This window comes from Tigriopus californicus, chromosome 9 (genome assembly GCF_007210705.1).
Source record: "Tigriopus californicus strain San Diego chromosome 9, Tcal_SD_v2.1, whole genome shotgun sequence".
NCBI lineage: Eukaryota > Metazoa > Arthropoda > Copepoda > Harpacticoida > Harpacticidae > Tigriopus > Tigriopus californicus.
Window position 1 is genome coordinate 649,091 of NC_081448.1, and position 11,306 is coordinate 660,396.

The 11,306-nt window shown below is 43.5% G+C and overlaps 1 long non-coding RNA gene across 1 annotated transcript; it reads left to right on the forward strand.

Moving 5' to 3' along the window:
• Positions 1–5,671: 5,671 nt before the first annotated feature.
• On the forward strand, positions 5,672–8,697 carry LOC131886574 (uncharacterized). The gene is made up of 2 exons (XR_009373937.1): positions 5,672–7,713; positions 7,791–8,697. It is a non-coding gene; the product is annotated as an uncharacterized LOC131886574 (long non-coding RNA).
• Positions 8,698–11,306: the final 2,609 nt, after the last annotated feature.

Genomic DNA, 11,306 nt, shown 5'->3' on the forward strand with positions numbered 1-11,306 from the left:
AGTACAAGAACAATGTCTACAGGGTGGATTAAGTTATTTGCCCCCTTATAAAATGCGTTTATTCGGCTGTAGGAGGATTTTCAGATTTTATTTATTGACCAATGTACCCCCTTGATTTTGATACACTTCTTGATGCGTTCAGGCATACAACATATCAAATTGTCCAGAATTTCGGGGTTAATATTGGCCCATGCCCTTTTCAAAATTTTGACCAAGCCCTCCTCAGTTGTTTTAATGCCCATGGAATTGAGCTTCTCTTGAAGGATAGACCAATATCTCAATTGGAGATAAGTCAGGGGAGCTGCCTGGCCATGTACCCTTCCCAATAAGTGATTCAAATTTATTTCGAGCCATTTTGTAGCCTTCTTGGATCTGTGTGCTGGGGCACCATTCTGATGGAAAAATTGCCTTGGAAATGGCGGGCAACAATTTCCTCTTGACAAGAGTTCCTTTCTCTCGGGAACGGTTCAGAGCAGGAAGTAGACATTTCTCCAGGATGTTGCCAACATAATAATTTGACGCCACCATTTGTTTTTTGGGAATTATATGCAATTTAGATAGGCCGCGGTAACTCATGACTCTCCAGACCATGACTTTTGTTGGCTGGTTCACAGTTTGAAAGGGAAGAACATCTGCTTGATTGTGGGCCCACACACGATCATTCTGGCGATTTGGGGGATGTAAGATTTGTAGCATTTGGTCTTGTCTGCAGCTTTCGGAAAATAGAAAACTTTTTGTAATTAGGTACTCCATAAAACTCTGCCACATCTATCTAATAAATTTTCCTCTAAAAGCTGATGCTGAAGTGTTTTCACGATGTAAGCGTTAGGTTGGGACAAAGCGCAAATCATAACTAAAGACTAGAGACTAAAGGTTCCAAAAGACTAACTAACCTACTTAAAAGTGTAATCTAAAGTATGTGAATAAAACAGCTTTTTTTAATCAGCGTCAACAATTTCAGATACATAGTGATCTACCTTTCAAAGTGACAATGTTTTTGAAAGCGGTTTTAAAAGGCCATCATTGGAACAAGCTGGCTTGCCAAGCTGGCTGCCAAGCTGGCTTGCCAAGCTGGCTTGCCACAAGCTGGCTTGCCAAGCTGGCTTGCCAAGCTGGTTTGCCAAGCTGGCTTGCCAAGCTGCCCATTTGACGAAAAACAAATCGTCCAAAAAAACAGTCACCATTGAACATTGAAAGGAATAACAACTCCCAACTTGAAGCTCTCTTGCTGGTAGTTGAATCAAGGACAATTTTGTTAGAAGTGCCGGAAGTCAAAGTCGACCTATTTTGAAATCAGAGTAGTGAGAGTCAACGTTTGGAGTCGGGACCCAGGAAGCCGTGCAAAGTCAAGAGGACCTGGGGAAGTGCATTGCGTACATCAGTGAGCCAGCATAGATCTGTTGAACAGTCTCTGGAGCTGAGCACAGGTGCAACTTCTGAGTTATTCTCCGTCAATTCAATCCTGGACCTTCAATCCGATTGATTCGACGTCATCACCGTGGATCCCCGTAGGACTCAAGAATCACCCTTGTCAAAAGTAGGATCTGACCATTCTCTATCCATGTATGTTTTCCTTCTTCTATGACCAAGCAATTACCCCCTCATTCATTACCCAAGCAAGACAGCTGATTGGTAGAGTGCCATTCCATGTATATAATAGAATAAAGTAGATTGAACCAGACAGTTTGCCTTGAAGAGTAGCCTAGATTCCCCAGACGGCCAAGATCGTGCTGGCATCGTAGGGAGTAGAGGTAGCAAGTGATTTCCATTCAACTGTAGCTAAAGTTCATCTCTCTTGTAGCAGAGATCAGTAGTTAGACTCTAGAGTAGAGGTCAACTGCGATTGACGCATTTAGACGAGGATAGTGACCACATTTTGCAGGATAGTAGCCTTGAAGATTGGCCCAGGTGTATGCCAGACAACCAAGATTGATCCGTATCCATGGGGAGTAGAAGTAGCTAGCGATTTGTATCCTTAGTCAATTGATGATTGTTTGAGGCTCTGATAAAGGAAGCTCAAACTAGTAGCTGTATGCCCTGATTAGGGTTATAACCGGAGGCCTTAAGATAGGTCTAAGAAATTAAAGCCCATGTACTAGGTGCTCTCCACCTTTGAGAGCTATCAAGGTATTTTTCCCTAGTGCTTGGGTCAGGAGTTCCATGTTTCCGTTCACCACGGGAATTCAATAAGTCAGGACCTTTCACCCCTGGCTGGTGGACGGAACAGTGAGTATCATCTTCCAATAGATCAACTCGGCTGAACATGGCCTCTACATCTCCAACAACAGCTACAGTGCCTTCTCTGAATCGAACCAGAACGTCAAAGATATCGTTTTGTAGCAAAGGACCAGTCAACCGACAATCGCTTAAACTTTTGCCTTCGAATTTAGCACCAGAGTCGAAAACAATTCTAATTTTAGAACCACACTTTTTCCACACGGCGTGATGTGGGAGAAATGATTGCCTTGGATGGGCGAGTTCATCTGGATTGTCGATCTTTTTTGCGTAACCTTCTCCAAGATATTCATCCATGGCTTTGGTGTAAGCAGCTTGAAATGTTGGATCCCGTTGGAATCTCCGCTCCAGGGCCCCGAACCTTTTCAAAGCCAATGACCGATTATTTCTAGGCTTCTCCATTCCGGGTATCCAAGGCAGGGCGACTTCATAACCAGGACGACCCTGATGCTTCCTGGTGTTTTCTTTTATCATTTTTGGGGCATAGGTGTCTTCAAGACTAATTCTCTTCTCCCCTGAATTCACGTGTTCAGATCCATAAGATTCAGTGGCGAAGAAATCTGACAGAATCGAGTCGAGATTTCCCTCATTGCACTGAAAAAAATTGACGTGGAACTTCGAAGAATCTGTTTCATGAATGCGTCCTCTGGCAACCCGCCCAAGTGGTGTCCGGAACTCGTAAGGTTCTTGATTCGTTTCAAAAACGCCATTCTATTGGCATAATCAAAGCTTGGGGGTCCAAACCTAATAGGATTTCAACTTTTCCTCCATGTTGAGGGAGAGGAATATCTTCGAGATGTTTCCAACAATTTTGGATTGATTGCCACGAAAGATCATGTAAATTCTTACAAACCTCTGGCAGAGATTTGACAATCAAATGATGGATTGGTTCCAGACCTGTCGCTCCAACTAGTTTATCGGTTTCAACACAATTAATTCCGAGACTCCCAGTAACGTTGTGCACTTAAAGCCTCTGGAACGGTTTATCCATAGATCCAATCCTCTTCAACAAAGACTCGCTGGCGAAAGAGGTGTCAGATCCCTCATCGATTAGAGCATAGGTAATCGCATTTCCTTTTGAGCCGCGACAACAGATGGGGATAATGCCCAAAACATAATTGGATCGACCATTGGTATTTTGAACCACGGCCTCAGGAGCATTTGTTGAAGTGATTTTTTTCGTTTCCAATCCACCTCCATCAAGTTTTGAGGTATTCGGACCATGGAGAAGCGTGTGGTGAATGTAACGGCAGTTTGGTTCTCCACATCCTACTCTGGATCGGCAGTCAGGACGAGCATGGCCTTTGCCGAGACACCTAAAGCAAATAAACTTGTCTCTAATAAAGCTCATTTGTTCCATGACGGAAAGCCCTTTAAATTGGGAACATAATGTGATGGCATGACTTTGAGATAAAAAACACTTTCTTGAGAGTTGAGCAGTTTCTTCGATTGATTCGACTTCGATCCTGTCTCTTGAAAAGTCATTCCATGACGGCTATCCCTGTGCACAACTCGAAGAAGCCATTCACAGAATTCTGCTTCTCTCTCATAGATCGATAAGTTTCTAAAGAATCATACCACGAGTTGAAATTATCTTTAACCAACTTGCCCTTTAACACTCGAACGATGTATGCCAGAGACCCATCACCCTTGGGACGATGTTATCTGACGGTGAAAAGATGTCCTTGAAACTTTGCCGCAAATTCAGCGAGGCTATCTGGATCTCTTGGTTAGACGTTCGGCAATTTCTCCAAAGTACGTTGATGAGCGTCTACGACCAAGTCTCGATCTCCATAGACCAAGAGTCTTGAGGGCAGTGATGTAATCTTTATCCGAATTGTCATACCCAGCAATAAAGGAACGCGGTCGTTCTCCTAACGAAGCTTTCAGGAGGCCCATCTTCTCGGTGTACTTTTCGAAGTATTGTGTACCAACGCTTGAAACATGTTACTCCACTCAGTAAATTGGAGAATGCCTCCGTTGAAATGAATCATCTTTACGTCGAATGAACTACTTCCTCCTCCAGAGCGACCAAACCCTACTGATGGATTGACCATCTAATCTTGATTGTCATGGTCATTCGGCTGATACACGCGATTGGTATGGTTTTGATCAGGTTGAAGGAACTGTACCTCGGAGCTGATTGGACGCACATTGGAACAGAACGTATTCTGATTCATCCCTTCAAGTGCTTCTGTGTAATTTCGAGAGAGATTCTCACCCACGAAATCTGCGGCTCGACTCCCCAATTCAACGCGTTCCAACTGAGCTTGAGACATTCGTTCCTCGTTTCTTGCTCATTCAAGATTCACTTTCGCGATTTCGACTGCCTGTGTAGCCTCCATTTTCGTCTCGCGCAGCCGGCGACGTTCCTCTTCCCGATATTGCAGAAGATTTCGCTCATTACTTCCACATATGGTATTAGGCTCAGCGATTCTGGCCTCAATATGTTCTTGGACAAAAGCGACAGATTTGACGACCCGATTGGTCTTGTCCTCTAAGTTCTGTTCCATTGCATCGCGTTCATCCTCGGTCACATGACTGATAAATTTGTGGATTAACGAAGATAACTTCCCCAATGCCTTGTTTAATCGTTCAGCGAGAGCTCTCAAGCCAGTTCGAGACACGGGTGGAGCAGCGGTTAGATCTTTTTCAAGACTTGCGATATGTCTCGTAACAGACGCTTTTTCCCGGCAATGTCCAATTTGCATCCTTTTGGATCAAAAAACGAATGTAATTGCGAGGTTGCCATTTTCTTTGCCTCACTCACGAATCCACGGATAGAGTTTTTGGTTGTCGTGACACTTCTTGTCCCAGTTGGAAAAACGGACAGCCCTTGAAGATGAAAGATCCGGCTCGAAGGACCATATAATGTTGTGAAGATTTCTCCTCACCGTTTGTTCGTTGTTTTAGGACCTTTGACACATTCAAGGACTTAAAAAAAGCAACCAGCACATACACTACTTCATCACTCTTCCCACATTGGGTCACCCATCCATACTATTGAAAAGGACAAGAAAACCCCGTTTCATCCCACATGCCCAAGAGGCCGGAAATGGTATTAGGCTGAGCGAGCAATCAAAAATCGTAGAAATGTAATAAGATGGGAAATATCGTCGGAGCACACTCAGATACATACATGTAGTCATTTTGAATGTTCTCAAATCAAAATCCTGGGCATCTGCTTGACTATTGAACTCGATGGATTGGTTGGTGACGATGGCTCCAAAACTAGTTTTTGGGTACATGTCATAACATGTACCAATTATTGTTGTAATATATCATTTTACTTTTCATATTATTTTGCGTTTTACTTTTAAAGTGAACAGACGTGTCAAAACATCTGCTCAGAAACTTGTGGGTTTTTTTTCCTCTGGATCGTGAGCGAGTGAAAATGCTTAGCCAACAAATTATAAACGATAAGAAACTTAAATGCGCCAAGTGTGCTAAAGATATCGAGAGACGCACAACGAAATCCTACCTCGAGTGTGAAGTTCGTGAGAATTTCTTTTATGATTCTTGCTTCGGAATCCCGATGGAACCGGTGAGACTGCTTGGTAAATCTGAGTATCTTGCCGAAGGCCAAAACGCCCACAACAAACTTTCGGCCAAGCAAAATAGTCTTGAGACCAGGATTGTGCGTCTGGAGGAGAAAAACGAATGATCCAATTCCGAAGAAAAAGAATCAGCGGACCAGATCTTTGACGAGTTAGAAGATCTGTGAAGAAGAAACTCGAACCTTACCAATCTACCTGAATCAACTCTGACCAACGCTCAAGATCGAATCAACACAGACATTCAGTCCATTGTAAGCTACGCCCCCGGAAATGAAATTAGTATCTCTGAGTCCGACATTGAGAAATGCTACAGGGTAGGGAGGTTGGTACAATCTGAAAAACCCCGCCCGCTAATTGTCCGGTTCGTGAGCCAAAAAATATTTCAGGACGAAAAAGCCTACGATGATCTCCTAATGAGTCCAAGGTTAAGGTATCCCCTGATCTGACTAAACAACAACAAGCGAAACTGCGAACAGCTTACCAAGCAACCAACGCAAAAAAAGTAAAAGTAGTACCTGGAAAAAAGTGGATAGTGAGCAAATCACGCGACCGCCAAAGAGTAATCCTTATAAAAGACCCAAACAAAGAGCGATCCACGAAAAGTATTGAGAGTGTGCTTTTGGAACATTAGACGTGGATTCCTCAACAAGGAGTCCGAAATCTACGAATACAATATTGACGTGCTGTTCCTAATTGAGGCAGACATTGGATCAGTCTCGGCCACTGCTTGTGCCTCGTGCAATTTAGAATTATTAGGCGACACCTTAACAGCTTAGGTGTCAACCTAAGGTGGCGAAACTTGTTGTGCTCATCCGATCAAGCTTGGTCATGGAGTACGGCAGTAGTGGAGAGGAAAGCTCTCTGAAACCTCGCTAGAAGACGTCTCAGTTTTGCGTTACCCCCTAATTGAGAGCTTAAACATGAAAGAGGAATTCATTGAGCACTCTCTCAGGGGAAATGCGTCTGATCAGGAGGTAAAGCATTGTTCTACAAAACCTCGCTAGCAGAAGTTCGATCTTCGACCGAGCTTTCCACTCCACTACAGTCGTACTCCATGGTTTGGTACGGTATTCGGCTGTCCCTCAATCTGGATGGAGGTCTCACTCGGTGGATGGAAAATCCAATTGTGTGGAGTTTATAGGGAGTGGAAAGATTCAGATGGAAGTGGACAGGTTTCCTCCCAAAGGGAAAGTTTCCAGGGGTTCCTAGATCAAGTAGCAACGGCCCATACTCTTAAGATACCGATTATCATTCTGGGCGATTTTGACTTAGATGCAAAATTCACCGATACCAGCTACACTTAAAAGGCTCTTGTTCATGATCTGCAAACCTGCATGGCATTGCATGACTTAGAGCTGCGAAGTGTTGGGGACACTCATTTGCGTCGCCAAACGACGGTGGGTCTCTCCATTGTTCAATCGGTAATCGACCTTTTATTTGCTACAAGCACCAAGCAAGAGTTACCGTTTGGGCGATCGCCAATGGAATGAGTGACTACGTTTCCCATTACTCTATTTCATCTAATTTGATGCTTGAGTGGGCATGCAATAAACAATAAAAAGATAAACGTGCCTATTTTGTCAAGCCTGTCGCTTTGCCAGGACGGGCCAAGAGGAGCATGGACATTAGTGACAAAAAGGTGCTTTGAGCGTTTTGATTGCCTCGCATTCAAAACACATCTTGCGTCCCACCCATGGGAAGACATCGCTATGGCAAATGGACCAGACGAAATGGTCAATATATTTGATGCTTTCATTATACAATCTCTTGACGTGTTCGCTCCGATCAAGACCTTTCAGATTCCCCCAGGATACCAAAAAGGCCTGTCTGATGGCATCAAAGTCCTCGTGGAATAGCGGAACGCACTAAGAGAAGAAACTTGTGTAATTTCTGAGTCGGCTCGGGAGGAAGCTTGGAAAAAGTATGAACGTTTAAGGAACAAATTTACAAACATGGTGCGCCGTGAAATGATAAGAAATGATGCATTGAACCTTTTAGAGCAACAAGAGGGAAGCTAAGGCATGTGGAAGGCTCTCAGGATAATTACAAAGCCAGAGCATCATTGATGGGTGCTGAATTACTCGCGTTAACCATCACCTATATAATAAACCCGTCAATAACCAGTGGCGTGTTCCCATCAAGATGGAAGAGAGCTAAAGTTGTCCCCATACATAAGAAGGGGAGACGAGATGAAAAAGCTAACTTCCCGCCAATCTCCCTTCTTCCCAAGACGCCCAAAATCCTGGAGTCAATTGTGCGGGACCCGATGGTAGAATTTGGTGAGACAAATTTGCTGATCCTCAACTCTCAGCATGGCTTCCAGGCAATAACCCAGAGCCTGGGTGTGCTTGGACGTTTAGCTGCTCATCTCGCAAGGAATGCACTTCTACCTGTGGTTCACGGTCAGGTTCTATCAAAGTTGCGTTATTGCCTCGCCGTGTACTAGTAATAGTGAGCCCAGGGAACGGGACAATGATCGGCTCCAAGTGGTTTTGAACCGGGCCATGCGCTTTCTTGTGGGTGCCATAGTATCCAAACGTCTATCAATAGATAGCCTGATCAAGACGACAGGGATCCCCTCAGTAAATCAATTGGCACTCAATGTACCCTCGCGGAGACTCGAAACGCAGTTTTGGGTGATATTCTTGGAATTTCTGAACGCCTTTGCTTGAACTGAAGAGGAGCTCCATTCCCAGACCTGTTCGGACTTGGAACAGTGTGCCTCATGAACTAAGGGCGGAGATGTGCCATCAAAAGTTCAAAATAAAAATTCAAGCATACCTCTCGACCCTGCCAATTTAGAACCTCAATTTGCTGTTTGTTTTTTCCTGCCAAGATAATTCAAGTAAAAAAGTGTAATGAAGCACTTAAGAGACAAATACATACAAACATACAAGAACACAAGGATCGGAGTTCAAGTTTCATTTGGACTTGGACAGGTTTCAATGACACAATGGGTGTGAAGAGCAGGTTTTACCATGTGATCGATTCCTGGGCGTTTTGAAATAATAAGTGGGTTATGGAATTCCGCCAGGACGAACCCTTCCAATCCTGGATCCCAAATTTCCTACAACCATTATGGACATAACTAAAGTTTTTATTGACGATGCACCTTGCTAAAAGGTTGCAAACAAAGTAACCCGATTTGTGGATAGACTCTCTAAGGTTCTACTCCCAATCAAGAAACTGCTCTTGATTATGCTCAGCAATCAAAAATTAGGATACAGTATGGTCACACTCATGAAAAAATGACAAAAGACAGTGAACCTGGGGGTCAATTGAGACTACTTCCCGTTCATACGTAACCTTATTGAGAACCACAAGACAAGATCATTGAACAAGCCAAACTTCAAGAAACTTTAAGAGGAAGATTTAGTAAATGCGAAATGCCCACTTATTTTTTGGGGGAAGAAGCTCTCCAGGCCTTATGCCTCGACGAGGCAGATGATGACTTCGCATGGAAAGCACGGGAGACAATTTACTATCTCTTTTATGATGACGTTTATTCAAAAATGTAGAATCTGCGAATGGATGAGGGGTCGCATTAAGGGGCGACGTTATGGATGGCCCTGGGCTAAAGAGGAGGGTTTGAGCTCAACAAATCTAACCATGGAACTTAGTAGCACTTTGCCTTGCCATTGAATGCCAAAGAGCTACCCACCAAACGAGCTCTGGAAAATTAGGGGCTATTTTCGTAGCATTTCCCCTTCACCACTTACCCTTATTCTCATTTCCGTTTCAAATTTTGCTGCCGTTCGATGAGGTTAAGCGATCAAGAAACTGTCCGCTTGACCGCTTGGCTTTTGAACAACCATTTGCTTGTTCCTATTGGACGTGATTGGTCGATCTGCTTTCCCTATTGTTATCCTGAGGCAAGATAGTTGTGAAAAATGGGGAGCAACAAGCCAAATCTGAATTCAGGCATGATACAGAAATCATGGCACCAAAGTTCCATAGTCAGGTCTATATCTTGAATAGCCTTGTAAAAGACCCAAAGGTGGAGTCAAGCCAGTCCAATCAGAACGGTCTGATGTAGAGATTATGTTAAACAAATAAGGAAATAGTCACAAGTTGATAACATTCTAGCATTCAATTGGCTGGGTTTCAGCTTTGTAAACGGCATTTGGACATGACTGGAGATGCAATCACCCTCAAGCTCATGGAATTGGGCTTGTGTTAAGCCAAGAACAACAAGGGTCAGGTAAGAAGAGATGCCATCCATTCGGATTGGTGTGGGGTCCATCGCATGACTGCGGACTTAACCCTGAGGGCGACTGCGTTCTATCGGCGTGTCAGGATGAGGTTAGGCTAGGGTTTGAGGCGGACAGCAAGACTGCGATGGACATAACGGAGAACAACAGCAACCTGACAGGAGGATGCCAGGTATTGAGAAAATTTTGAGCAAAGGTGTACTATTAGGATTGCTTGGTCAAAAGCAAACAGCTTTAATATAGCATTGGACGACGTTGTGGAGAAAACCTACTTGAACGAGATGGTGTTTGTCACGATCTCCAATGGGGCAGAGACGCCGGAGTTGGGAAGTGTAGGCCATAGAGGAAAATTGGAGTGATGTAGGTCCGGAAGAGTTGAGGAACTATTGGAAGGGGGACATTCTTGATGGGAAGTCTATTTATTGTAAATGTATCCGATTCTGGTCCTAGCCTTGGTTATTGTGGATTTAAGGTGATTGGTAAAGGGTGGTGAAGGCGAAACCGACATATTTAAAACTATTGACGATTTCAATCTGACTATTGTTGATTTGGAAGGAGGTGGGAGGCAGACGACCGTTATGGAAAACCATGGCCTTAGTCCTGGTGTTATTGACTTGAAGGCCGTTCTCTTGGCAATAATCGTAGAGTGCATTAATGGCATTTTGCAATTCCATGGCTGAATCAGCCAAGAGAACCAGGTCGTCTGCATGCTGGAGATATTGTACAGGAAATTGGTACCAACTGTACCAACAATTCAATGTTTTGATGAGCAACTTTTTTTCTATTCGAATCATGATGCCTCATTTTGCAATCATAACTATTAGCGGTTCAAAAAATGGAATTGATACCTGTTTGTTGCTTCAAAAAACTAGGTCTTGTTTTTTTCCAAAGTAGCCTTGTTTAACATTTGGATTTAACAGATTTTGACCCTTTCTTTAGGGTGTTTTTATCAGCAATTACAGAACAGGAAGTAAGAAACGATTTTTCAGTACTTTGAATTGAGAATTTTTTTTTACAATGTGTTTTTTGAAAACACTAATCACAACTTTTACTCACATTTTCTCACCGGAAAATGTATTTCGGCTCAAAAGACACCTTTTTGTCTGGTGTCTAGTGATCACAAACCATCAGGCAATAGATTGAGATGTGGATGTGAGTGCCATCAACAATGCCGGTTATTCCGGACTTCTGGTAAAAAACTTCCCCCGAAAACTGAACGTACTACTGAGACGACACCATCAATGATTTTTCCCCACCAATAAGGCCTGACAACGGCTTGATTAAATTCTAAAGAGAAATATTA